Source organism: Chiloscyllium plagiosum, unplaced genomic scaffold (assembly GCF_037043375.1).
Source record: "Chiloscyllium plagiosum isolate Xiang-an unplaced genomic scaffold, Cpla_swu_hap1 HiC_scaffold_4, whole genome shotgun sequence".
NCBI classification, from domain to species: Eukaryota; Metazoa; Chordata; class Chondrichthyes; order Orectolobiformes; family Hemiscylliidae; genus Chiloscyllium; species Chiloscyllium plagiosum.
The window spans coordinates 113,511,097-113,535,833 of record NW_028270142.1 but is presented as its reverse complement, the minus strand read 5'-3'; the positions used below and the strand labels follow the sequence as shown (position 1 = coordinate 113,535,833).

At 50.8% G+C, this 24,737-nt stretch overlaps 1 long non-coding RNA gene across 1 annotated transcript in view; it reads right to left on the bottom strand.

Moving 5' to 3' along the window:
• Nucleotides 1-255: 255 nt before the first annotated feature.
• Nucleotides 256-24,737, bottom strand: part of LOC122548930 (uncharacterized) — a 110,070-nt gene continuing 85,588 nt past the window's right edge. Inside the window, exon 4 of the long non-coding RNA XR_015757029.1 lies at nucleotides 256-1,058. This is a non-coding gene — a long non-coding RNA (uncharacterized LOC122548930). The remainder of the gene's footprint in view (nucleotides 1,059-24,737) is intronic.

Here is a 24,737-nt window from a genome sequence, read left to right as displayed (position 1 = left end):
CACTGGATGCAGGCTCCTAATTAAATAAGCTACCTATAACTGGGAGACAGAGAGCAACCAATCAAATTCTATTTCAATGCAATTGAACCCTGGTTACAAAGACAATAACATGCTGAGCTACTCTAAGTCCAAATGAGTGAGTGTATCTAATCTGGACTCATTGTATAGAATGTCGTTCATTGTTCAGAATAATTTTGATTGTTTAGAAATGTTTATGCCATTCTATTTTCTTACCTTCCAGGTGAAAGGTGGCAAATGAATCCTCAAAAGAAATATGGGTTCGATGTTGTTGTGTCTCAGTGCCCTGGGGATGCAGATGACATACCCTCTTGCCAGTGTTGCCCTTACCAAAGAATAATTCATTTCAAAATTAATATAAAAGGGGTGCAGTGGGACATGTTTGTTCATTCATTCAATCTGCTTCATCTACAGACCACAATGAGCGAGCTTGGTGGGTTGCATGGCTTTTTAATGTAATTACTACACTTTCTCTTTCAGCATTCGTTCCTCCCTCTTGAAGTACAACACAGAAGTCTTTGTTTTGGAAACAGCTTTTCACACTTGACTTTCACTAGCAGAGGAAGAAAATCCACTTACTTATCCGCGGCCCAGTCTAATTGCCAGTTTAAGAGATTATGTTTCCGCAGAGATTGAGAATGGGCCAATTAACACGTGAGTTGGCAGGGCTTCAGGACTATTAACGAGAGCCCAGTCTCCCGCAGTTCATTGCTGCTGCCTGCAGAAAAAAAACACCAGCTGACCTTTCTACCTCACCACAGACAGCTTTTTCAGATGTATGCCTATGGATTTAAGAAAAAGACTTGCAATGGATAAAATAAGCATCCAAAATCTGAACACAGTCCAGTGAAGAAATCAAACACGGGGAGGCAGTTGGTACAACACTAATCTGAATGTGTCCCGGTCATACAAGGCTGGCGAGGGGAGAGACAGCTGTTGCTGGACATCACAGTTGGCTTCAAAACTGAAGAAAAGGAGAATAAATCAAACCGACTTCCAGGCTTGCATTATTTGTCATCAATGTAGAAAATAGTAGCCATCTGGAAACAATAAAAAAGCACAAGGAGGTTCATTGTCAATTCAGTAGTGATTGAAGAGACAAGTCACTTATTCATCCGTTCAGGACAGGTTTTTAATGTTTTAAAAATCCAGCTCCCGATGCTTCCCCCATTACATATCCCAGTTTCTGAGTGCATGTTAACCCTTTCAAGGAGACGTCAGTGAATTATTTCTTGTTTAACATTATTTCATTTCAGGACACATTTTGCTCTTGATTCCCTAAAAAGCACAGCATCAATTTTTAAAATACTAAGCGTGAAGTTTCTCCACTCTCCTGAGCCCTCTCTCCACCCGACACATAGCATAACCCACTAACCTGCCTCAGATCAGCTGGTTAAAGAATGCACCTTCAGTCTGGTACTTAGTTCATACAGGTCCTAGGTTCCATTCAGGAACTGTTCTGTCTCTCTCTCTCTCTCAGGTCAGGTTTAGGCTCACCAATACTGACACTCAACCCTCAGGGATAATCATCAAATATAATCATAGAAATAAACTGTACAGAAGGAGGCCATTCAGCCCATTGTACCTGTACTTTTGAAGGAACTATCCAATTAGTGACATTCTCCAGGAATTGTGCTGTAGCCTTGCACATCTTTTCAAGAATATATCCCAGTTCACACTTGAAAGTTACTATTAGTTCTGCTTTCACAGCATTTTCATCAGCAATGCATCCAGTTCCTAACATCTATATGTCTACAAAGATCTCTCAATTCCCTTATCCAATCCACCTCAGTCATTTTTAACCAATTACATTTTTGTGCTTTCTGGTTACCAACTTCCTACCAGTGGAAACAGTTTCTTCAAATTTATTTCACAACTATAAGTTGCATTTGAATAGTGCCTAAAACATACTAAAATGTTGTCAAGTGCTTCATAGGAGTGTAGGATTACCATGTTTAATTTCTTAGAAAAGAATACTAAAAGCTTGGCGAAAGAGCAACATATTACAAAATGTCGTGAGAATGTAAAGAGAGATAGAGATGCTGAAAGGTTTTGGAAGTCAGTTTTAGTGCTTATGAGTTCAGCATCTTGATACAGTCACCAATGATTCAGCAACTAAAGTCGGGATGCAGAAAGGTCAGAATTAAGGGTGCACACATACATCAGAGAGTTGTTGAACTGGAGGAGATTATACAGAAAATAATTTAAAAATAGGAATGAGAATTTCCAAATTGAAGCATGTCTCAACTGGGAGCTGATAAAGGTGAGCAACTGTGGGGCTGATAGGTGAGCAAGTGAGGGGCTGATAGGTGAGCAAGTGTGGGGCTGATAGGTGAGCAAGTGTGGGGCTGATAGGTGAGCAAGTGTGGGGTGATAGGTGAGCAAGTGTGGGGCTGATAGGTAGCAAGTGTGGGGCTGATAGGTGAGCAAGTGTGGGGCTGATAGGTGAGCAAGTGTGCGAGTGATAGGTGAGCAAGTGTGGGGCTGATAGGTGAGCAAGTGTGGGGCTGATAGGTGAGCAAGTGTGTGGCTGATAGGTGAGCAAGTGTGGGGCTGATAGGTTAGCAAGTGTGGGGCTGATAGGTGAGCAAGTGTGGGGCTGATAGGTGAGCAAGTGTGGGGGCGATAGGTGAGCAAGTGTGGAGCAGATAGGTGAGCAAGTGTGTGGGTGATAGGTGAGCAAGTGTGGGGCTGATAGGTGAGCAAGTGTGCGAGTGATAGGTGAGCAAGTGTCGGGCTGATAGGTGAGCAAGTGTGGGCTGATAGGTGAGCAAGTGTGGGGCTGATAGGTGAGCAAGTGTGTGGCTGATAGGTGAGCAAGTGTGGCTGATAGGTGAGCAAGTGTGGGGCTGATAGGTGAGCAAGTGTGCGAGTGATAGGTGAGCAAGTGTGGGGCTGATAGGTGAGCAAGTGTGGGGCTGATAGGTGAGCAAGTGTGCGAGTGATAGGTGAGCAAGTGTCGGGCTGATAGGTGAGCAAGTGTGGGGCTGATAGGTGAGCAAGTGTGTGGCTGATAGGTGAGCAAGTGTGGGGCTGATAGGTGAGCAAGTGTGTGGCTGATAGGTGAGCAAGTGTGGGGCTGATAGGTGAGCAAGTGTGTGGCTGATAGGTGAGCAAGTGTGTGGCTGATAGGTGAGCAAGTGTGGGGCTGATAGGTGAGCAAGTGTGTGGCTGATAGGTGAGCAAGTGTGGGGCTGATAGGTGAGCAAGTGTGTGGCTGATAGGTGAGCAAGTGTGGGGCTGATAGGTGAGCAAGTGTGTGGCTGATAGGTGAGCAAGTGTGGGGCTGATAGGTGAGCAAGTGTGTGCTGATAGATGAGCAAGTGTGGTGCTGATGGGTGAGCAAGTGTGAGCGTGATAGGTGAGCAAGTGTGAGGTGATATATGAGCAAGTGCGGGCGTGATAGGTGAGCAAGTGTGGAGCTGATAGGTGAGCAAGTGTGGGGCTGTTAGGTGAGCAAATATGAGGCTGGTAGCTGAGCAACTGTGGGGCTGATAGGTGAGCAAGTGTGGGGCTGATAGGTGAGCAAGTGTGGGGCTGATAGGTGAGCAAGTGTGTGGCTGATAGGTGAGCAAGTGTGGGGCTGATAGGTGAGCAAGTGTGTGGCTGATAGGTGAGCAAGTGTGGGGCTGATAGGTGAGCAAGTGTGTGGCTGATAGGTGAGCAAGTGTGGGGCTGATAGGTGAGCAAGTGTGTGCTGATAGATGAGCAAGTGTGGTGCTGATGGGTGAGCAAGTGTGAGCGTGATAGGTGAGCAAGTGTGAGGTGATATATGAGCAAGTGCGGGCGTGATAGGTGAGCAAGTGTGGAGCTGACAGGTGAGCAAGTGCAGGCCTGATAGGTGAGCAAGTGTGGGGCTGATAGGTGAGCAAGTGTGTGGCTGATAGGTGAGCAAGTGTGGGGCTGATAGGTGAGCAAGTGTGGGGCTGACAGGTGAGCAAGTGTGTGCGTGATAGATGAGTAAGTGTGGGGCTGATAGGTGAGCGAGTGTGGGGTGATATATGAGCAAGTGCGGGAGTGATAGGTGAGCAAGTGTGGGGCTGACAGGAGAGCAAGGGTGAGCGTGATAGGTGAGCAAGTGTGGGGCAAATAGGTGAGCAAGTTTGGAGGTGATATGTGAGCAAGTGCCGGGCTGATAGCGAGTAAGTGTGGGGCTGGTAGGTGAGCAAGAGTTGATGTGATAGGTGAGCAAATGCGAGGGTGAAACGTGAGCAAATGTGGAGCTGATAGGTGAGCAAGTATGGGGCTGATAGGTGAGCAAGTGTGGGGGTGATAGGTGAGCAAGTGTGGGGCTGATAGGTGAGCAAGTGTGCGGGGGTGAGAGGTGAGCAAGTGTGGGGCTGATAGGTGAGCAAGTGTGCGGGGGTGATAGGTGAGCAAGTGTGGGGCTGATAGGTGCGCACGTGTGAGGGGGTGATAGGTGAGCAAGTGTGTGGCTGATTGGTGAGCAAGTGTGGGGCTATTAGGTGAGCAAGTGTGGGGCTGAAAGGTGAGCAAGTGTGGGGCTGATAGGTGAGCATGTGAGGGGCTGATAGGTGAGCAAGTGTGCGAGTGATAGGTGAGCAAGTGTGGGGCTGATAGGTGAGCAAGTGTGGGGCTGATTGGTGAGCAGGTTTGGGGCTATTAGGTGAGCAAGTGTGAGGGTGATAGGTGAGCAAGCGTGGGGCTGATAGGTGAGCAGGTGTGGGGCTGATAGGTGAGCAAGCGTGGGGCTGATAGGTGAGCATGTGTGCGAGTGATAGGTGAGCAAGTGTGGGTCTGATAGGTGAGCAGGTGTGGGGCTGATAGGTGAGCAAGTGGGGGTGATAGGTGAGCACGTGCGGGTTAATAGGTGAGCAAATGTGAGAGTGATAGGTGAGCAAGTGTGGGACTGATAGGTGAGCAAGTTTGGAGGTGATATGTGAGCAAGAGTTGGTGTGATAGGTGAGCAAATGCGAGGGTGGAAAGTGAGCGTTGGGCTGATAGGTGAGCATGTGTGCGTTTGATAGGTGAGCAAGTGTGGGGGTGATAGGTGAGCAAGTGTGGGGGTGATAGGTGAGCAAGTGTGGGGGTGATAGGTGAGCAAGTGTGCGGGGGTGAGAGGTGAGCAAGTGAGGGGCTGATAGGATGAGCATGTGTGCGTTTAATAGGTGAGCAAGTGTGCGGGCGTGATAGATGAGCAAGTGTGGGACTGATAGGTGAGCAAGTGTGCGGGGGTGAGAGGTGAGCAAGTGAGGGGCTGATAGGTGAGCAAGTGTGAGGCTGATTGGTGAGCAAGTGTGGGGCTGATAGGTGAGCAAGTGTGCGAGTGATAGGTGAGCAAGTGTGGGGCTGATAGGTGAGCAAGTGTGGGGCTGATAGATGAGGAAGTGTGCGGGTGATAGGTGAGCACGTGTGAGAGTGATTGGTGAGCAAGGGTGGGGGTGATAGGTGAGCAAGTGTGCGGGGGATAGTTGATCAAGTGCGGGGGTGACAGGTGAGCGAGTGTGGGCTGATAGGTGAGCGAGTGTGCGAGTTATAGGTGAGCAAGTGTGGGGCTGATAGGTGCACAAGTGTGCGGGTGGTAGGTGAGCATGTGTGAGGGTGATTGGTGAGCAAGGGTGGGGCTGAAGGTAAGCAAGTGTGCGGTTGATAGTTGATCAAGTGCGGGGGTGATAGGTGAGCCAGTGAGGGGGCTGATAGCTGAGCAAGTGTGGTGCTGATAGGTGAGCAAGTACGAGGGTGATAGCTGAGCAAGTGTGGGGCTCATATGTGAGCAAGTGTGCGTTTGATAGGTGAGCAATTGTGGGGGTGATATATGAGCAAGTGTGGGGCTGATTGGTGAGCAGGCCTGGGGCTATTAGGTGAGCAAGTGTGAGGTGATATATGAGCAAGTGCGGGCGTGATAGGTGAGCAAGTGTGGGCGTGATAGGTGAGCAAGTGTGGGGGTGATAGGTGAGCAAGTGTGGGCGTGATATATGAGCAAGTGTGGGCGTGATAGGTGAGCAAGTGTGGGGCTGACAGATGAGCAAGTGCTGGCCTGAAAGGTGAGCAAGTGTGGGGGTGATAGGTGAGCAAGTGTGAGGTGATATATGAGCAAGTGCGGGCGTGATAGGTGAGCAAGTGTGGGGCTGATAGGTGAGCAAGTGTGAGGGTGATAGGTGAGCAAGTGTGGGGCTGATAGGTGAGCAAGTGTGGGGCTGATAGGTGAGCAAGTGTGAGGGTGATAGGTGAGCAAGTGTGGGGCTGATAGGTGAGCAAGTGTGGGGCTGATAGGTGAGCAAGTGTGGGGCTGATAGGTGAGCAAGTGTGCGAGTGATAGGTGAGCAAGTGTGGGGCTGACAGGTGAGCAAGTGTGCGTTTGATAGGTGAGTAAGTGTGGGGGTGATAGGTGAGCAAGTGTGGGGGTGATAGGTGAGCAAGTGTGGGCTGATAGGTGAGCAAGTGTGGGGCTGATAAGTGAGCAAGTGTGGGGCTGGTAGCTGAGCAAGTGTGTGGCTGATAGGTGAGCAAGTGTGGGGTGATAGGTGAGCAAGTGTGGAGCAGATAGGTGAGCAGGTTTGCGAGTGATAGGTGAGCAAGTGTGGGGCTGACAGGTGAGCAAGTGTGCGTTTGATAGGTGTGTAAGTGTGGGGGTGATAGGTGAGCAAGTGTGGGGTGATAGGTGAGCAAGTGTGGGCTGATAGGTGAGCAAGTGAGCGGGTGATAGGTGAGCAAGTGTGGGGGTGATAGGTGAGCAAGTGTGGGCTGATAGGTGAGTAAGTGTGGGGGTGATTGGTGAGTAAGTGTGGGGGTGATAGGTGAGCAAGTGTGGGGGTGATAGGTGAGTAAGTGTGGGGGTGATAGGTGAGCAAGTGTGCGAGTGATAGGTGAGCAAGTGTGGGGCTGATAGGTGAGCAAGTGTGGGGGTGATAGGTGAGTAAGTGTGGGGGTGATAGGTGAGTAAGTGTGGGGCTGATAGGTGAGTAAGTGTGGGGGTGATAGGTGAGTAAGTGTGGGGGTGATAGGTGAGCAAGTGTGGGGCTGATAGGTGAGCAAGTGTGGGGGTGATAGGTGAGTAAGTGTGGAGGTGATAGGTGAGTAAGTGTGGGGGTGATAGGTGAGTAAGCGTGGGGGTGATAGGTGAGTAAGTGTGGGGGTGATAGGTGAGTAAGTGTGGGGGTGATAGTTGAGCAAGTGTGGAGCAGATAGGTGAGCAAGTGTGTGGGTGATAGGTGAGCAAGTGCGGGGGTGATAGGTGAGTAAGTGTGGGGGTGAGAGGTGAGTAAGTGTGAGGGTGATAGGTGAGCAAGTGCGTGGGTGATAAGTGAGCAAGTGTGGTGGTGATAGGTGAGTAAGTGTGGGGGTGATAGGTGAGTAAGTGTGGGGCTGATAAGTGAGCAAGTGTGGGGGTGATAGGTGAGTAAGTGTGGGGCTGATAAGTGAGCAAGTGTGGGGGTGATAGGTGAGCAAGTGTGGGGCCGACAGGTGAGCAAGTGTGAGGTGATATATGAGCAAGTGCGGGCCTGTTAGTTGAGCAAGTGTGGGGCTGATAGGTGAGCAAGTGCGGGGCTGATAGGTGTGCAAGTGTGGGGCTGACAGGTGAGCAAGTGTGAGCGTGATAGATGAGCAAGTGTGGGGCAGATAGGTGAGCAAGTGTGGGGCTGACAGGTGAGCAAGTGCGGGCCTGTTAGTTGAGCAAGTGTGGGGCTGATAGGTGAGCAAGTGCGGGGCTGATAGGTGTGCAAGTGTGGGGCTGACAGGTGAGCAAGTGTGAGCGTGATAGATGAGCAAGTGCGGGCCTGTTAGTTTAGCAAGTGTGGGGGTGATAGGTGAGCAAGTGCGGGGCTGATAGGTGTGCAAGTGTGGGGCTGACAGGTGAGCAAGTGTGAGCGTGATAGATGAGCAAGTGCGGGCCTGTTAGTTTAGCAAGTGTGGGGGTGATAGGTGAGCAAGTGCGGGGCTGATAGGTGTGCAAGTGTGGGGCTGACAGGTGAGCAAGTGTGAGCGTGATAGGTGAGCAAGTGTCGGGTTGATAGTTGAGCAAGTGTGCGTTTGATAGGTGAGCAAGTGTGGGGTGATAGGTGAGCAAGTGCGAGGTGATATATGAGCAAGTGTGTGAGTGATAGGTGAGCAAGTGTGGGGCTGATAGGTGAGCAAGTGTGGGGCTGACAGGTGAGCAAGTGTGAGCGTGTTGGGTGTGCAAGTGTGGGGCTGATAGGTGAGCAAGTGTGAGGTGATATATGAGCAAGTGTGCGAGTGATAGGTGAGCAAGTGTGGGGCTGATAGGTGAGCAAGTGTGCAGGTGATAGGTGAGCAAGCGTGGGAGTGATGTGTGAGCAAGTGTGGGGCTGATAGGTGAGCAAGTGTGGGATTGATCGGTGAGCATGTGTGCGTTTGATAGGTGAGCAAGTATGGGAATTATAGGTGAGCAAGTGTGCGGGTGATAGGTGAGCAAGTATGGGGCTGACAGGTGATCAAATGTGGGGCTGATAGGTGAGCAAGTGTGGGCCTGACAGGTGAGCAAGTGTGAGCGTGATAGGTGTGCAAGTGTGGGGCTGATAGATGAGCAAGTGTGAGGTGATATATGAGCAAGTGCGGGCGTGATAGGTGAGTAAGTGTGAGCGTGATAGATGAGCAAGTGTGGGACTGATAGGTGAGCAAGTGTGAGCGTGATAGATGAGCAAGTGTGGGGCTGATAGGTGCACAAGTGTGCGGGTGGTAGGTGAGCATGTGTGAGTGTGATAGGTGAGCAAGTGTGAGGGTGATAGGTGAGCAAGTGTGGGGCTGATAGGTGAGCAAGTGTGGAGCTGACAGGTGCGCAACTGTGGGGCTGATAGGTGAGCAAGTGTGGGGCTGATAGGAGAGCAAGTGTGGGGCTGACAGGTGAGCAAGTGTGAGCGTGTTGGGTGTGCAAGTGTGGGGCTGATAGGTGAGCAAGTGTGAGGTGATATATGAGCAAGTGTGCGAGTGATAGGTGAGCAAGTGTGGGGCTGATAGGTGAGCAAGTGTGCAGGTGATAGGTGAGCAAGCGTGGGAGTGATGTGTGAGCAAGTGTGGGGCTGATAGGTGAGCAAGTGTGGGATTGATCGGTGAGCATGTGTGCGTTTGATAGGTGAGCAAGTATGGGAATTATAGGTGAGCAAGTGTGCGGGTGATAGGTGAGCAATTGTGGGGCTGATAGGTGAGCAAGTGTGCGGGTGATAGGTGAGCAAGTATGGGGCTGACAGGTGATCAAATGTGGGGCTGATAGGTGAGCAAGTGTGGGCCTGACAGGTGAGCAAGTGTGAGCGTGATAGGTGTGCAAGTGTGGGGCTGATAGGTGAGCAAGTGTGAGGTGATATATGAGCAAGTGCGGGCGTGATAGGTGAGTAAGTGTGAGCGTGATAGATGAGCAAGTGTGGGACTGATAGGTGAGCAAGTGTGAGCGTGATAGATGAGCAAGTGTGGGGCTGATAGGTGCACAAGTGTGCGGGTGGTAGGTGAGCATGTGTGAGTGTGATAGGTGAGCAAGTGTGAGGGTGATAGGTGAGCAAGTGTGGGGCTGATAGGTGAGCAAGTGTGGGGCTGATAGGTGAGCAAGTGTGGAGCTGACAGGTGCGCAAGTGTGGGGGTGATAGGTGAGCAAGTGTGGGGCTGATAGGTGAGCAAGTTGGGGCTGATAGGTGAGCAATTGTGGGGCTGATAAGTGAGCAAGTGTGAGGGTGATAGGTGAGCAAGTGTGGGGCTGATAGGTGAGCAAGTGTGGGGCTGATAGGTGAGCAAGTGTGCGAGTGATAGGTGAGCAAGTGTGGGGCTGACAGGTGAGCAAGTGTGGGGCTGATAGGGGAGCAAGTGTGCGTTTGATAGGTGAGTAAGTGTGGGGGTGATAGGTGAGCAAGTGTGGGGGTGATAGGTGAGCAAGTATGGGCTGATAGGTGAGCAAGTGTGGGGCTGATAAGTGAGCAAGTGTGGGGCTGGTAGCTGAGCAAGTGTGGGGCTGATAGGTGAGCAAGTGTGGAGCAGATAGGTGAGCAAGTTTGCGAGTGATAGGTGAGCAAGTGTGGGGCTGACAGGTGAGCAAGTGTGCGTTTGATAGGTGTGTAAGTGTGGGGGTGATAGGTGAGCAAGTGTGGGCTGATAGGTGAGCAAGTGTGCGGGTGATAGGTGAGCAAGTGTGGGGGTGATAGCTGAGCAAGTGTGGGGCTGATAAGTGAGCAAATGTGGGGATGATAGGTGAGCAAGTGTGGGGCTGATAGGTGAGCAAGTGTGGGGGTGATAGGTGAGTAAGTGTGTGGGTGATAGGTGAGCAAGTGTGGGGGTGATAGGTGAGTAAGTGTGGGGGTGATAGGTGAGTAAGTGTGGGGGTGAGAGGTGAGCAAGTGTGGGGGTGATAGGTGAGCAAGTGTGGGGGTTATAGGTGAGTAAGTGTGGGGGTGAGAGGTGAGTAAGTGTGAGGGTGATAGGTGAGCAAGTGTGTGGGTGATAGGTGAGTAAGTGTGGGGTGATAGGTGAGTAAGTGTGGTGGTGATAGGTGAGTAAGTGTGGGGCTGATAAGTGAGCAAGTGTGGGGGTGATAGGTGAGCAAGTGTGGGGCTGATAAGTGAGTAAGTGTGGGGGTGATAGGTGAGTAAGTGTGGGGGTGAGAGGTGAGCAAGTGTGGGGGTGATAGGTGAGCAAGTGTGGGGGTGATAGGTGAGTAAGTGTGGGGGTGAGAGGTGAGTAAGTGTGAGGGTGATAGGTGAGCAAGTGTGTGGGTGATAGGTGAGTAAGTGTGGGGTGATAGGTGAGTAAGTGTGTGGCTGATAGGTGAGTAAGTGTGGGGCTGATAAGTGAGCAAGTGTGGGGGTGATAGGTGAGTAAGTGTGGTGCTGATAGGTGAGCCAGTGTGGGGCCGACAGGTGAGCAAGTGTGAGGTGATATATGAGCAAGTGCGGGCCTGTTAGTTGAGCAAGTGTGGGGCTGATAGGTGAGCAAGTGTGGGGGTGATAGGTGAGCAAGTGCGGGGCTGATAGGTGTGCAAGTGTGGGGCTGACAGGTGAGCAAGTGTGAGCGTGATAGATGAGCAAGTGTGGGGCTGATAGGTGAGCAAGTGTGGGGCTGACAGGTGAGCAAGTGTGAGCGTGATAGATGAGCAAGTGTGGGGCTGATAGGTGAGCAAGTGTCGGGTTGATAGTTGAGCAAGTGTGCGTTTGATAGGTGAGCAAGTGTGGGGTGATAGGTGAGCAAGTGCGGGGCTGATAGGTGAGCAAGTGTGGGGTGATAGGTGAGCAAGTGTGCGAGTGATAGGTGAGCAAGTGTGTGGGTGATAGGTGAGCAAGTGTGCGAGTGATAGGTGAGCAAGTGTGGGAGTGATGTGTGAGCAAGTGTGGAGCTGCCAGGTGAGCAAGTGTGCGTTTGATAGGTGAGCAAGTGTGGGAATTATAGGTGAGCAAGTGTGCGGGTGATAGGTGAGCATGTATGGGGCTGACAGGTGATCAAATGTGGGGCTGATAGGAGAGCAAGTGTGGGGCTGACAGTTGAGCAAGTGTGAGCGTGATAGGTGTGCAAGTGTGGGGCTGATAGGTGAGCAAGTGTGAGGTGATATATGAGCAAGTGTGCGAGTGATAGGTGAGCAAGTGTGGGGCTGATAGGTGAGCAATTGTGGGGCTGATAGGAGAGCAAGTGTGGGGCTGACAGGTGAGCAAGTGTGAGCGTGTTGGGTGTGCAAGTGTGGGGCTGATAGGTGAGCAAGTGTGAGGTGATATATGAGCAAGTGTGCGAGTAATAGGTGAGCAAGTGTGGGGCTGATAGGTGAGCAAGTGTGCAGGTGATAGGTGAGCAAGTGTGGGAGTGATGTGTGAGCAAGTGTGGGGCTGATAGGTGAGCAAGTGTGGGATTGATCGGTGAGCATGTGTGCGTTTGATAGGTGAGCAAGTGTGGAAATTATAGGTGAGCAAGTGTGCGGGTGATAGGTAAGCAAGTATGGGGCTGACAGGTGATCAAATGTGGGGCTGATAGGAGAGCAAGTGTGGGCCTGACAGGTGAGCAAGTGTGAGCGTGATAGGTGTGCAAGTGTGGGGCTGATAGGTGAGCAAGTGTGAGGTGATATATGAGCAAGTGCGGGCGTGATAGGTGAGCAAGTGTGAGCGTGATAGATGAGCAAGTGTGGGACTGATAGGTGAGCAAGTGTGAGCGTGATAGATGAGCAAGTGTGGGGCTGATAGGTGCACAAGTGTGCGGGTGGTAGGTGAGCATGTGTGAGGGTGATTGGTGAGCAAGGGTGGGGCTGATAGGTAAGCAAGTGTGCGGTTGATAGTTGATCAAGTGCGGAGGTGATAGGTGAGCCAGTGAGGGGGCTGATAGGTGAGCAAGTGTGGTGCTGATTGGTGAGCAGGCCTGGGGCTATTAGGTGAGCAAGTGTGAGGTGATATATGAGCAAGTGCGGGCGTGATAGGTGAGCAAGTGTGGGGCTGATAGGTGAGCAAGTGTGGGGGTGATAGGTGAGCAAGTGTGGGCCTGTTAGCTGAGCAAGTGTGGGGCAGATAGGTGAGCAAGTGCGGGGCTGATAGGTGTGCAAGTGTGGGGCTGACAGGTGAGCAAGTGTGAGCATGATAGATGAGCAAGTGTGGGGCTGATAAGTGAGCAAGTGTGGGGGTGATAGGTGAGTAAGTGTGGGGGTGATAGGTGAGCAAGTGTGGGGCAGCTACGTGAGCAAGTGTATGGGTGATAGGTGAGCAATTGTGGGGCTGATAGATGAGCAAGTGTGGGGCTGATTGGAGAGCAAGTGTGGGGCTGACAGGTGAGCAAGTGTGAGCATGATAGGTGAGCAAGTGTGGGGCTGATAGGTGAGCAAGTGTGCGGTGATATATGAGCAAGTCCGGGCGTGATAGGTGAGCAAGTGTGGGGCTGATAGGTGAGCAAGTGTGAGGTGATATATGAGCAAGTGCGGGCGTGATAGGTGAGCAAGTGTGGGGCTGACAGGTGAGCAAGTGTGAGCATGATAGGTGAGCAAGTGTGGGGCTGATAGGTGAGCAAGTGTGCGGTGATATATGAGCAAGTCCGGGCGTGATAGGTGAGCAAGTGTGGGGCTGATAGGTGAGCAAGTGTGCGAGTGATAGGTGAGCAAGTGTGGGGCTGATAGGTGAGCAAGTGTGGGGGTGATAGATGAGCAAGTGTGCGTTTGATAGGTGAGTAAGTCTGTGGGTGATATGTAAGCAAGTGTGTGAGTGATAGGTGAGCAAGTGTGGGGCTGATAGGTAAGCAAGTGTGGGGCTGATAGGTGAGCAAGTGTGGAGTGATATATGAGCAAGTGCGGGCATGATAGGTGAGCAATTGTGGGGCTGATAGGTGAGCAAGTGTGCGGGTGATAGGTGAGCAAGTATGGGGCTGACAGGTGAGCAAATGTGGGGCTGATAGGTGAGCAAGTGTGGGGCTGACAGTGAGCAAGTGTGAGCGTGATAGGTGTGCAAGTGTGGGGCTGATAGGTGAGCAAGTGTGAGGTGATATATGAGCAAGTGCGGGCGTGATAGGTGAGCAAGTGTGGGGCTGATAGGTGAGCAAGTGTGAGCGTGATAGATGATCAAGTGTGGGGCTGATAGGTGAGCAAGTGTGAGCGTGATAGATGAGCAAGTGTGGGGCTGATAGGTGAGTAAGTGTGGGGTTGATAGGTGAGCAAGTGTGGGGGTGATAGGTGAGCAAGTGTGGGGCTGACAGGTGTGCAAGTGCGGGTGTGATAGGTGAGCAAGTTTGGGGGTGATAGTTGAGCAAGTGTGAGCGTGATAGGTGAGCAAGTGTGGGGCTGACAGGTGTGCAAGTGCGGGTGTGATAGGTGAGCAAGTTTGGGGGTGATAGTTGAGCAAGTGTGAGGTGATATATGAGCAAGTCCGGGCGTGATAGGTGAGCAAGTGTGGGGCTGATAGGTGAGCAAGTGTGGGGGTGATAGGTGAGCAAGTGTGGGCCTGTTAGCTGAGCAAGTGTGGGGCAGATAGGTGAGCAAGTGCGGGGCTGATAGGTGTGCAAGTGTGGGGCTGACAGGTGAGCAAGTGTGAGCGTGATAGATGAGCAAGTGTGGGGCTGATAGGTGAGCAAGTTTGGAGCTGACAGGTGAGCAAGTGTGGGGCTGATAGGTGAGCAAGTGTGGGGCTGATAGGTGAGCAAGTGTGGGGGTGATAGGTGAGCAAGTGCAGACGTGGTAGGTGAGCAAGGTTGGGGGTGATAGGTGAGCAAGTGTGGAGTGATAGGTGAGCAAGTGTGGGGGTGATAGGTGAGCAAGTGTGGGGCTGATTGGTGAGCAAGTGTGGGTGTGATAGGTGAGCAAGTATGGGGCTGATAGGTGAGCATGTGTGCGTGTGATAGGTGAGCAAGTGTGGGAGTTATAGGTGAGCAAGTGTGCGGGTGATAGGTGAGCAAGTGTGCGGGCTGATAGGTGAGCAAATGTGGGGCTGATATGTGAGCAAGTGTGGTGCTGATAGGTGAGCAAATGTGGGGGTGATAGGTGAGCAAGTGTGCGAGTGATAGGTGAGCAAGTGTGGGGCTGATAGGTGAGCAAGTGTGGAGCAGATAGGTGAGCAAGTGTGTAAGTGATAGATGAGCAAGTGTGTGGGTGATAGGTGAGTAAGTGTGGGGGTGATAGGTGAGCAAGTGTGCGAGTGATAGGTGAGCAAGTGTGGGGCTGATAGGTGAGCAAGTGTGGAGCAGATAGGTGAGCAAGTGTGTGGGTGATAGGTGAGCAAGTGTAGGGGTGATAGGTGAGTAAGTTTGTGGGTGATAGGTGAGTAAGTGTGGGGGTGATAGGTGAGTAAGTGTTGGGCTGATAAGTGAGCAAGTGTGGTGGTGATAGGTGAGTAAGTGTGGGGGTGATAGGTGAGCAAGTGTGGGGCCGACAGGTGAGCAAGTGTGAGGTGATATATGAGCAAGTCCGGGCGTGATAGGTGAGCAAGTGCGGGCCTGTTAGTTGAGCAAGTGTGGGGGTGATAGGTGAGCAAGTGCGGGGCTGATAGGTGTGCAAGTGTGGGGCTGACAGGTGAGCAAGTGTGAGCGTGATAGATGAGCAAGTGTGGGGCTGATAGGTGAGCAAGTGTGGTGCTGATAGGTGAGCAAATGTGGGGGTGATAGGTGAGCAAGTGTGGGGCTGACAGGTGAGCAAGTGTGAGCGTGATAGGTGTGCAAGTGTGGGGCTGATAGGTGAGCAAGTGTGAGGTGATATATGAGCAAGTGCGGGCGGGATAGGTGATCAAGTGTGGGGCTGATAGGTGAGCAAGTGTGAGCGTGATAGATGATCAAGTGTGGGGCTGATAGGTGAGCAAGTGTGAGCGTGATAGATGAGCAAGTGTGGGGCTGATAGGTGAGCAAGTGTGGGGCTGATAGGTGAGCAAGTGTGGGGTTGATAGGTGAGCAAGTGTGGGGGTGATAGGTGAGCAAGTGTGGGGCTGATAGGTGTGCAAGTGCGGGTGTGATAGGTGAGCAAGTTTGGGGGTGATAGTTGAGCAAGTGTGAGCATGATAGGTCAGCAAGTGTGGGGGTGATAGGTGAGCAAGTGCAGACGTGGTAGGTGAGCAAGATTGGGGGTGATAGGTGAGCAAGTGTGGAGTGATAGGTGAGCAAGTGTGGGGCTGATAGGTAAGCAAGTGTGGGGCTGATTGGTGAGCAAGTGTGGGTGTGATAGGTGAGCAAGTGTGGGGCTGATAGGTGAGCATGTGTGCGTGTGATAGGTGAGCAAGTGTGGGAGTTATAGGTGAGCAAGTGTGCGGGTGATAGGTGAGCAAGTGTGCGGGCTGATAGGTGAGCAAATGTGGGGCTGATATGTGAGCAAGTGTGGTGCTGATAGGTGAGCAAATGTGGGGGTGATAGGTGAGCAAGTGTGCGAGTGATAGGTGAGCAAGTGTGGGGCTGATAGGTGAGCAAGTGTGGAGCAGATAGGTGAGCAAGTGTGTAGGTGATAGATGAGCAAGTGTGTGGGTGATAGGTGAGTAAGTGTGGGGGTGATAGGTGAGCAAGTGTGCGAGTGATAGGTGAGCAAGTGTGGGGCTGATAGGTGAGCAAGTGTGGAGCAGATAGGTGAGCAAGTGTGTGGGTGATAGGTGAGCAAGTGTAGGGGTGATAGGTGAGTAAGTTTGTGGGTGATAGGTGAGTAAGTGTGGGGGTGATAGGTGAGTAAGTGTTGGGCTGATAAGTGAGCAAGTGTGTTGGTGATAGGTGAGTAAGTGTGGGGGTGATAGGTGAGTAAGTGTGGGGCTGATAAGTGAGCAAGTGTGGGGGTGATAGGTGAGTAAGTGTGGTGCTGATAAGTGAGCAAGTGTGGTGGTGATAGGTGAGTAAGTGTGGGGGTGATAGGTGAGTAACTGTGGGGCTGATAAGTGAGCAAGTGTGGGGGTGATAGGTGAGCAAGTGTGGGGCCGACAGGTGAGCAAGTGTGAGGTGATATATGAGCAAGTCCGGGCGTGATAGGTGAGCAAGTGTGGGGCTGATAGGTGAGCAAGTGTGGGGCTGACAGGTGAGCAAGTGTGAGGTGATATATGAGCAAGTCCGGGCGTGATAGGTGAGCAAGTGTGGGGCTGATAGGTGAGCAAGTGTGGGGCTGACAGGTGAGCAAGTGTGGGGCTGACAGGTGTGCAAGTGCGGGTGTGATAGGTGAGCAAGTTTGGGGGTGATAGTTGAGCAAGTGTGAGCATGATAGGTCAGCAAGTGTGGGGGTGATAGGTGAGCAAGTGCAGACGTGGTAGGTGAGCAAGATTGGGGGTGATAGGTGAGCAAGTGTGGAGTGATAGGTGAGCAAGTGTGGGGCTGATAGGTGAGCAAGTGTGGGTGTGATAGGTGAGCAAGTGTGGGGCTGATAGGTGAGCATGTGTGCGTGTGATAGGTGAGCAAGTGTGGGAGTTATAGGTGAGCAAGTGTGCGGGTGATAGGTGAGCAAGTGTGCGGGCTGATAGGTGAGCAAATGTGGGGGTGATAGGTGAGCAAGTGTGCGAGTGATAGGTGAGCAAGTGTGGGGCTGATAGGTGAGCAAGTGTGGAGCAGATAGGTGAGCAAGTGTGTAGGTGATAGATGAGCAAGTGTGTGGGTGATAGGTGAGTAAGTGTGGGGGTGATAGGTGAGCAAGTGTGCGAGTGATAGGTGAGCAAGTGTGGGACTGATAGGTGAGCAAGTGTGGAGCAGATAGGTGAGCAAGTGTGTGGGTGATAGGTGAGCAAGTGTAGGCGCTGATAGGTGAGTAAGTTTGTGGGTGATAGGTGAGTAAGTGTGGGGGTGATAGGTGAGTAAGTGTGGGGCTGATAAGTGAGCAAGTGTGGTGGTGATAGGTGAGTAAGTGTGGGGGTGATAGGTGAGTAAGTGTGGGGCTGATAAGTGAGCAAGTGTGGGGGTGATAGGTGAGTAAGTGTGGTGCTGATAAGTGAGCAAGTGTGGTGGTGATAGGTGAGTAAGTGTGGGGGTGATAGGTGAGTAAGTGTCGGGCTGATAAGTGAGCAAGTGTGGGGGTGATAGGTGAGCAAGTGTGGGGCCGACAGGTGAGCAAGTGTGAGGTGATATATGAGCAAGTCCGGGCGTGATAGGTGAGCAAGTGTGGGGCTGACAGGTGAGCAAGTGCAGGCCTGTTAGTTGAGCAAGTGTGGGGGTGATAGGTGAGCAAGTGCGGGGCTGATAGGTGTGCAAGTGTGGGGCTGACAGGTGAGCAAGTGTGAGCGTGATAGATGAGCAAGTGTGGGGCTGATAGGTGAGCAAGTGTCGGGTTGATAGTTGAGCAAGTGTGCGTTTGATAGGTGTGCAAGTGTGGGGTGATAGGTGAGCAAGTGCGGGGCTGATAGGTGAGCAAGTGTGGGGTGATAGGTGAGCAAGTGTGCGAGTGATAGGTGAGCAAGTGTGTGGGTGATAGGTGAGCAAGTGTGCGGCTGACAGGTGAGCAAGTGTGAGCGTGATAGGTGTGCAAGTGTGGGGCTGATAGGTGAGCAAGTGTGAGGTGATATATGAGCAAGTGCGGGCGTGATAGGTGAGCAAGTGTGGGGCTGATAGGTGAGCAAGTGTGAGCGTGATAGATGAGCAAGTGTGGGGCTGATAGGTGAGCAAGTGTGAGGTGATATATGAGCAAGTCCGGGCTTGATAGGTGAGCAAGTGTGGGGCTGATAAGTGAGCAAGTGTGGGGGTGATAGGTGAGCAAACGTGGGGCTGACAGGTGAGCAAGTGCGGGCCTGATAGTTGAGCAAGTGTGAGCGTGTTAGATGAGCAAGTCCGGGCGTGGTAGGTGAGCAAGTGTGGGGCTGGTAGTTAAGCAAGTGTGGGGCTGATAGGTGAGCAAGTGTGCGAGTGATAGGTGAGCAAGTGTGAGCGTGATAGATGAGCAAGTGTGGGGCTGATAGGTGAGCAAGTGTGAGGTGATATATGAGCAAGTGCGGGCGTGACAGGTGAGCAAGTGTGGGCCTGATAGTTGAGCACATGTGGGGGTGATAGGTGAGCAATTGCAGGGCTGATAGGTGAGCACGTTTGGAGGTGATAGTTGAGCAAGTGTGAGCATGATAGGTGAGCAAGTGTGGGGCTGACAGGTGAGCAAGTGTGGGGCTGACAGGTGAGCAAGTGTGAGCGTGATAGATGAGCAAGTGTGGGGCTGATAGGTGAGCAAGTTTGGAGCTGACAGGTGAGCAAGTGTGGGGCTGATAGGTGAGCAAGTGTGGGGGTGATAGGTGAGCAAGTGGGGGGTGATAGGTGAGCAAGTGGGGGGTGATAGTTGAGCAAGTGTGAGGCTGATAGGTGAGCAAGTGTGGGGGTGATAGGTGAGCAAGTGTGGGGGTGATAGGTGAGCAAGTGTGCGAGTGATAGGTGAGCAAGTGTGGGGCTGATTGGTGAGCAAGTGTGGGACTTATTGGTGAGCAAGTATCAGGGTGATAGTTGAGCAAGTGTGAGGCTGATAGGTGAGCAAGTGTGGGGCTGATTGGTGAGCAAGTGTGGGACTTATTGGTGAGCAAGTATCAGGGTGATAGTTGAGCAAGTGTGAGGCTGATAGGTGAGCAAGTGTGGGGGTGATAGGTGAGCAAGTGTGGGGGTGATAGGTGAGCAAGTGTGGGGGTGATAGGTGAGCAATTGCGGGGCTTATAGTTGAGCAAGTGTGCGGGTGATAAGTGAGCAAGTGTGAGGCTGATAGGTGAGCAACTGTGGGGCTGGTAGGTGAGCAAGTGTGTGGGTGATAGGTGAGTAAGTTTGGGTGTGATAGGTGAGCAAGTGTGGGGCTGATAGGTGAGCAAGTGTGGGGCTGATAGGTGAGCAAGTGTGGGGGTGATAGGTTAGCAAGTGCCGGGCTGATAGGTGAGCAAGTGTGGGGGTGATAGGTGAGCAAGTGGGGGGTGATAGGTGAGCATGTGCGGGGCTGATAGGTGAGCAAGTGTGGGGCAGATAGGTGAGCAAGTGTGGGGCTGATAGGTGAGTAAGTATGGGGGTGATAGGTGAGCATGTGTGGGGCTGATAGGTGAGCAAGTGTGGGGGTGATTTTTGAGCACGTGGGGGGTGATAGGTGAGCAAGTGGGGGGTGATAGGTGAGCATGTGTGGGGCTGATAGTTGAGCAAGTGTGGGGCAGATAGGTGAGCAAGTGTGTGGGTGAGTAAGTTTGGGGGTGATAGGTGAGCCCTGTGGCACCTTATCAAAGGCCTTTTGGAAGTCTAGGTAGACCACATCCACTGGGTTTCCCTGGTCTAACCTACTTGTCACCTCTTCAAAGAACTCCAACTGGTTTGTCAGGCACAACAACCCCTTACTAAATTCTGAGGGAGGTGGCTGAGGAAATAGCGGAGGCGTTGGTTGAGATATTTCAAACGTCACTGCAGTCAGGGAAAGTTCTGAATGATTGGGGAATCAGAAGATTGGGAAGTCTACAAAAACAAACAGAGGATAACAAAGAGAGAAATAAGGAAGGAGAGGATCAAATATGAAGGTAGGCTAGCCAGTAATATTAGAAATGATAGTAAAAGTTTCTTTCAATACATAAGAAACAAACGACAGGCAAAAGTAGACATTAGGCCACTTCAAATTGATGCTGGAAGCCTAGTGATGGGAGATAAGGAAAAAGCAGGAGAACTTAATAAGTACTTTGCATCAGTCTTCACAGTGGAAGACATGAGTAATATCCCAACAATTAAAGGGAGTCAGGGGGCTGAGTTGAGTATGGTTGCCATTACAAAAGAGAAAGTACTAGAAAAGCTAAAAGGTCTTAAAATTGATAAATCTCCCGGCCCCCATGGGCTACATCCTAGAGTTCTGAGGGAGGTGGCTGAGGAAATAGCGGAGGCGTTGGTTGAGATCTTTCAAAAGTCACTGGAGTCAGGGAAAGTCCCGGATGATTGGAAGATCGCTATTGTAACCCCCTTGCTCAAGAAAGGATCAAGACAAAAGATGGAAAACTATAGGCCAATTAGCCTAACCTCGGTTGTTGGCAAAATTCTAGAATCCATCATTAAGGATGAGGTTTCTAAATTCTTGGAAGAGCATGGACGGATTAGAACAAGTCAACATGGATTTAGTAAGGGGTTGTCGTGCCTGACAAACCAGTTGGAGTTCTTTGAAGAGGTGACAAGTAGGTTAGACCAGGGAAACCCAGTGGATGCGGTCTATCTAGACTTCCAAAAGGCCTTTGATAAGGTGCCACACGGGAGGCTGCTGAGCAAGGTGAGGGCCCATGGTGTTCGAGGTGAGCTACTGGTATGGATTGAGGATTGGCTGTCTGACGAAGGCAGAGAGTTGGGATAAAAGGTTTTTTTTCGGAATGGCAGCCGGTGACAAGCGGTGTCCCGCAGGGTTCAGTGTTGGGGCCGCAGCTGTACACATTATATATTAATGATCTGGATGAAGGGACTGGGGGCACTCTAGCGAAGTTTGCCGATGATACAAAGTTAGGTGGACAGGCAGGTAGTACTGAGGAAGTGGGGAGGCTGCAGAAGGATCTAGTCTTTGAGGAGAAAGTGAGGTCTGCAGATGCTGGAGATCAGAGCTGAAAATGTGTTGCTGGAAAAGCGCAGCAGGTCAGGCAGCATCCAGGGAACAGGAAAATCCTGAAGAAGGGCTTATGCCCGAAACGTCGATTCTCCTGTTCCCTGGATGCTGCCTGACCTGCTGCGCTTTTCCAGCAACACATTTTCAATGCAGAAGGATCTAGACAGTTTGGGAGAGTGGTCCCGGAAATGGCTGATGGAATTCAATGTGGGCAAATGTGAGGTCTTGCACTTTGGAAAAAACAATACAAGCATGGACTACTTTCTAAATGGTGAGAAAATTCGTAAAGCCAAAGTACAGAGGGATCTGGGAGTGCTAGTTGAGGATTCTCTAAAGGTAAACATGCAGGTTGAGTCCGTGATTAAGAAAGCGAATGCAATGTTGTCAATTATCTCAAGAGGATTGGAATATAAAAACACCGTTGTGCTACTGAGACTTTATAAAGCTCTGGTTAGGGCCCATTTGGAGTACTGTGTCCAGTTTTGGTCCCCACACCTCAGGAAGGATATACTGGCACTGGAGTGTGTCCAGCGGAGATTCACACGGATGATCCCTGGAATGGTAAGTCTAACATATGAGGAACGGCTGAGGATCCTGGGATTGTATTCATTGGAGTTTAGAATATTAAGGGGAGATCTAATAGAAACTTACAAGATAATACATGGATTGGAGAGAGTGGACGCTAGGAAATTGTTTCCATTAGGCGAGGAGACTAGGACCCGTGGACACAGCCTTAGAATTAGAGGGGGTAAATTCAGAACAGAAATGCGGAGACATTTCTTCAGCCAGAGAGTGGTGGGCCTGTGGAATTCTGTGGGGTGATGGGTGAGCAAGTATGGGGTGATAGGTGAGCAAGTGTGGGGGTGATAGGTGAGTAAGTGAGGGGCTGATAGGTGAGCAAGTGTGGGGCAGATAGTTGTGCAAGTGTGCGGTTGATAGGTGAGTAAGTCTGGGGGTGATAGTTGAGCAAGTGTGGGGGTGAGAGGTGAGAAAGTGCGGGGGTGATAGGTGAGCAAGTTTGGGGCTGATAAATGAGCAAGTGTGCGGGTTGTAGGTGAGCAAGTGTAGGGGTGATAGGTGAGCAAGTGTGGGGATGATAGGTGAGCAAGTGTGGGGCTGAAAGGTGAGCAAGTGTGCGGGTTATATGTGAGCAAGTGTGGAGCTGATAGGTGAGAAAGTGTGGGGCTGATAGGTGAGCAAGTGTGGGGCTGATAGGTGATTATGTGTGCATTTGATAGGTGAGCAAGTGTGGGGGTGATAGGTGAGCAAGTGTGGGGCTGATTGGTGAGCAATTGTGGGGCTGATAGGTGAGCAAGTGTGCAAGTGATAGGTGAGCAAGTGTGGTGCTGATAGGTGAGCAAATGTGGGGGTGATAGGTGAGCAAGTGTGTGAGTGATAGGTGAGCAAGTGTGGTGCTGATAGGTGAGCAAATGTGGGGGTGATAGGTGAGCAAGTGTGGTGCTGATAGGTGAGCAAATGTGGGGGTGATAGGTGAGCAAGTGTGGGCTGATAGGTGAGGAAGTGTGGTGCTGATAGGTGAGCAAGTATGGTGCTGATAGGTGAGCAAGTGTGGGGTGATAGGTGAGCAAGTGTGGGGCTGATAAGTGAGCAAGTGTGGGGCTGATAGTTGAGTAGGTGTGTGAGTGATAGGTGAGCAAGTGTGGGGCTGATAGGTGAGCAAGTGTGAAGTGATAGGTGAGCAAGTGTGGGGCTGATAGGTGAGCGAGTGTGTGGGTGATAGGTGAGCAAGTGAGCGGGTGATAGGTGAGCAAGTGTGGGGCTGATAGGTGAGCGAGTGTGTGGGTGATATGTGAGCAAGTGAGCGGGTGATAGATGAGCTGGATTTGTCTCAATTCATGATGTGAGCAGAAACCAAACGAAAAATTGCTAACAAGGCTTAGCAGGTCCGGCAGCATCTGTGGTGTGAAAGTCGAGTTAATACTCTTCATGGGTGTAAACAGGAGTGTTTTTGATGATTATTAATTTAACAAAGCTCTTCTTAAGATAAGGGATAAGGGAGGACACACTTCAGCTTCTTCCTCCTGTAAATTAATCCCAGATCGAAGTCTACATGTGTGGACATGATAAACATTGTATCCCGGTACAATCAGTGCAGACAAAAACATGCATTTTGTTAGCCTCAGGGCAGAGAATTTACCCTTCATGTCCCTGAGAGGATTATCTCTGACAGATGTCTTGCTGCTCGTCCCTGGTTGTAGTTTATTCTCGAAACTGCAGCTTCATTCATGTATGACATGTAATGTGTGTAAACCTCCAGCTATACATCCTCTATTAGAAATCCCGGATGCATTTCCAAAGGTGTCATCATCATGTTATCGTGGTTCAGTTGGTAATAACCTCTGAATCAAGATGGTTGACCTGAACCCCACTAAGCATGTAACCAAAGCTGACACTTCATGTAGGGGTGAGGGACTGTTTACCTGGAGGAGGTGTCATCCTTCAAATATGAGGATAGTCTTGGTGTGAGCAAGAGGAAATGTTCTGGCAACATCTTTCTTTTCAGTAAATCCAAATACCATAATACAAAGCAAGTGATTGTAAAATGATTCCTTTATGAGATGCTTTGAATTGGTCCGTTTGGAGATAGAAGTATGAAAACAATATACAGGCCGAATCTTAAACATGCAAATTCAGTCAAATTCGGTGGAACGATTCTTGCTAGTGATGCCAAGTGGGTTTTCTCACCATATTTTCCTAAACTCACCACTTTCATCGGTGGTTATGGAGACTGTCCCATCCAATTTCCAGCCATCTTACTATACACTAAACTCAGAACTCGCCACTCACTGGTGATCTCAGATTGATTAGTATCTCTGGCACCAGTGCCATATTTAAAAGCCTGTTCAGTACCTGGGCAAGTACTGTCAGCTCCTGACATTTACCCCAGACATGGCAGACAGGAAGAAATCTGTGCCCCAATTTGTGGGTAGGGTCCCAGAGGTTCTGAGGGGTGATGCACGGCCGGGACGTCCTCTTACCCCAGGACCAGCAGTGGAGATCCTGATACCAGACCTTACCAGCCTGGTCCAAGGTAGCTGCCCCTATTGAAGCAGTCTCAGCCAGCGGGAGGAATGTCAAGCACTGGAAAAAGAAGATCAATATCCTTGTCCAACAGTGTAAACACCACTGATGTCTCACACTCACTCCATCTCTGGACTGTACCTACTCCCCAGCAAGGCTCATGTTCTTGCTAATGCATGCAACATTTTTCCCATTCATACTTGCCCACAGTTCAATACCATGAACCCTTCACCCCTTCCGCGCTGTCACCTCAATTGCTCGGGAAACTTAACCCCTGGCCGTATCTGCACTAAATAGTAAGGCAATATAGTTGTAATTTAAACCAGATAGCTTTGGCTGACAGGGCAATGCACAAAAGGCAGGGCTGGGATGCTATGAGCATTAAGGGACAGCTGGACCTAATTCTGGGAAATTAAGCCAGATAGGTGTTTGAGGCAGCAGAAGGGAGAGTATTTTAGTAAAGCCGACCACATCAAAGTTCATTTTTACTTTGCATGGAAAAGCAAAAAGGTGCTCTGTCCAGAGTTTTGGATTGGGGAAGTCAGATTTTATTAAAATAAGGCAGAATCTGACCAAAGTAGGAACTGGAAACAGTTACTTTTGGGGAAATCTATGTCCGAATAATGTGGGGGTATTCAAAATAGAACTGGCGAGAGTTCCAATGCTGGATCCACAACAGTAGCGAAAGTGGAGCTTGATACTGATCCAACTGAATTCCCAAGACAGAACACTCCTGCGTACTGGGGCATTAGAATACAAAAGTGATTGTGGGTTAGAAACACAGCCCTCATTCTTTGCATATCATGGCTTT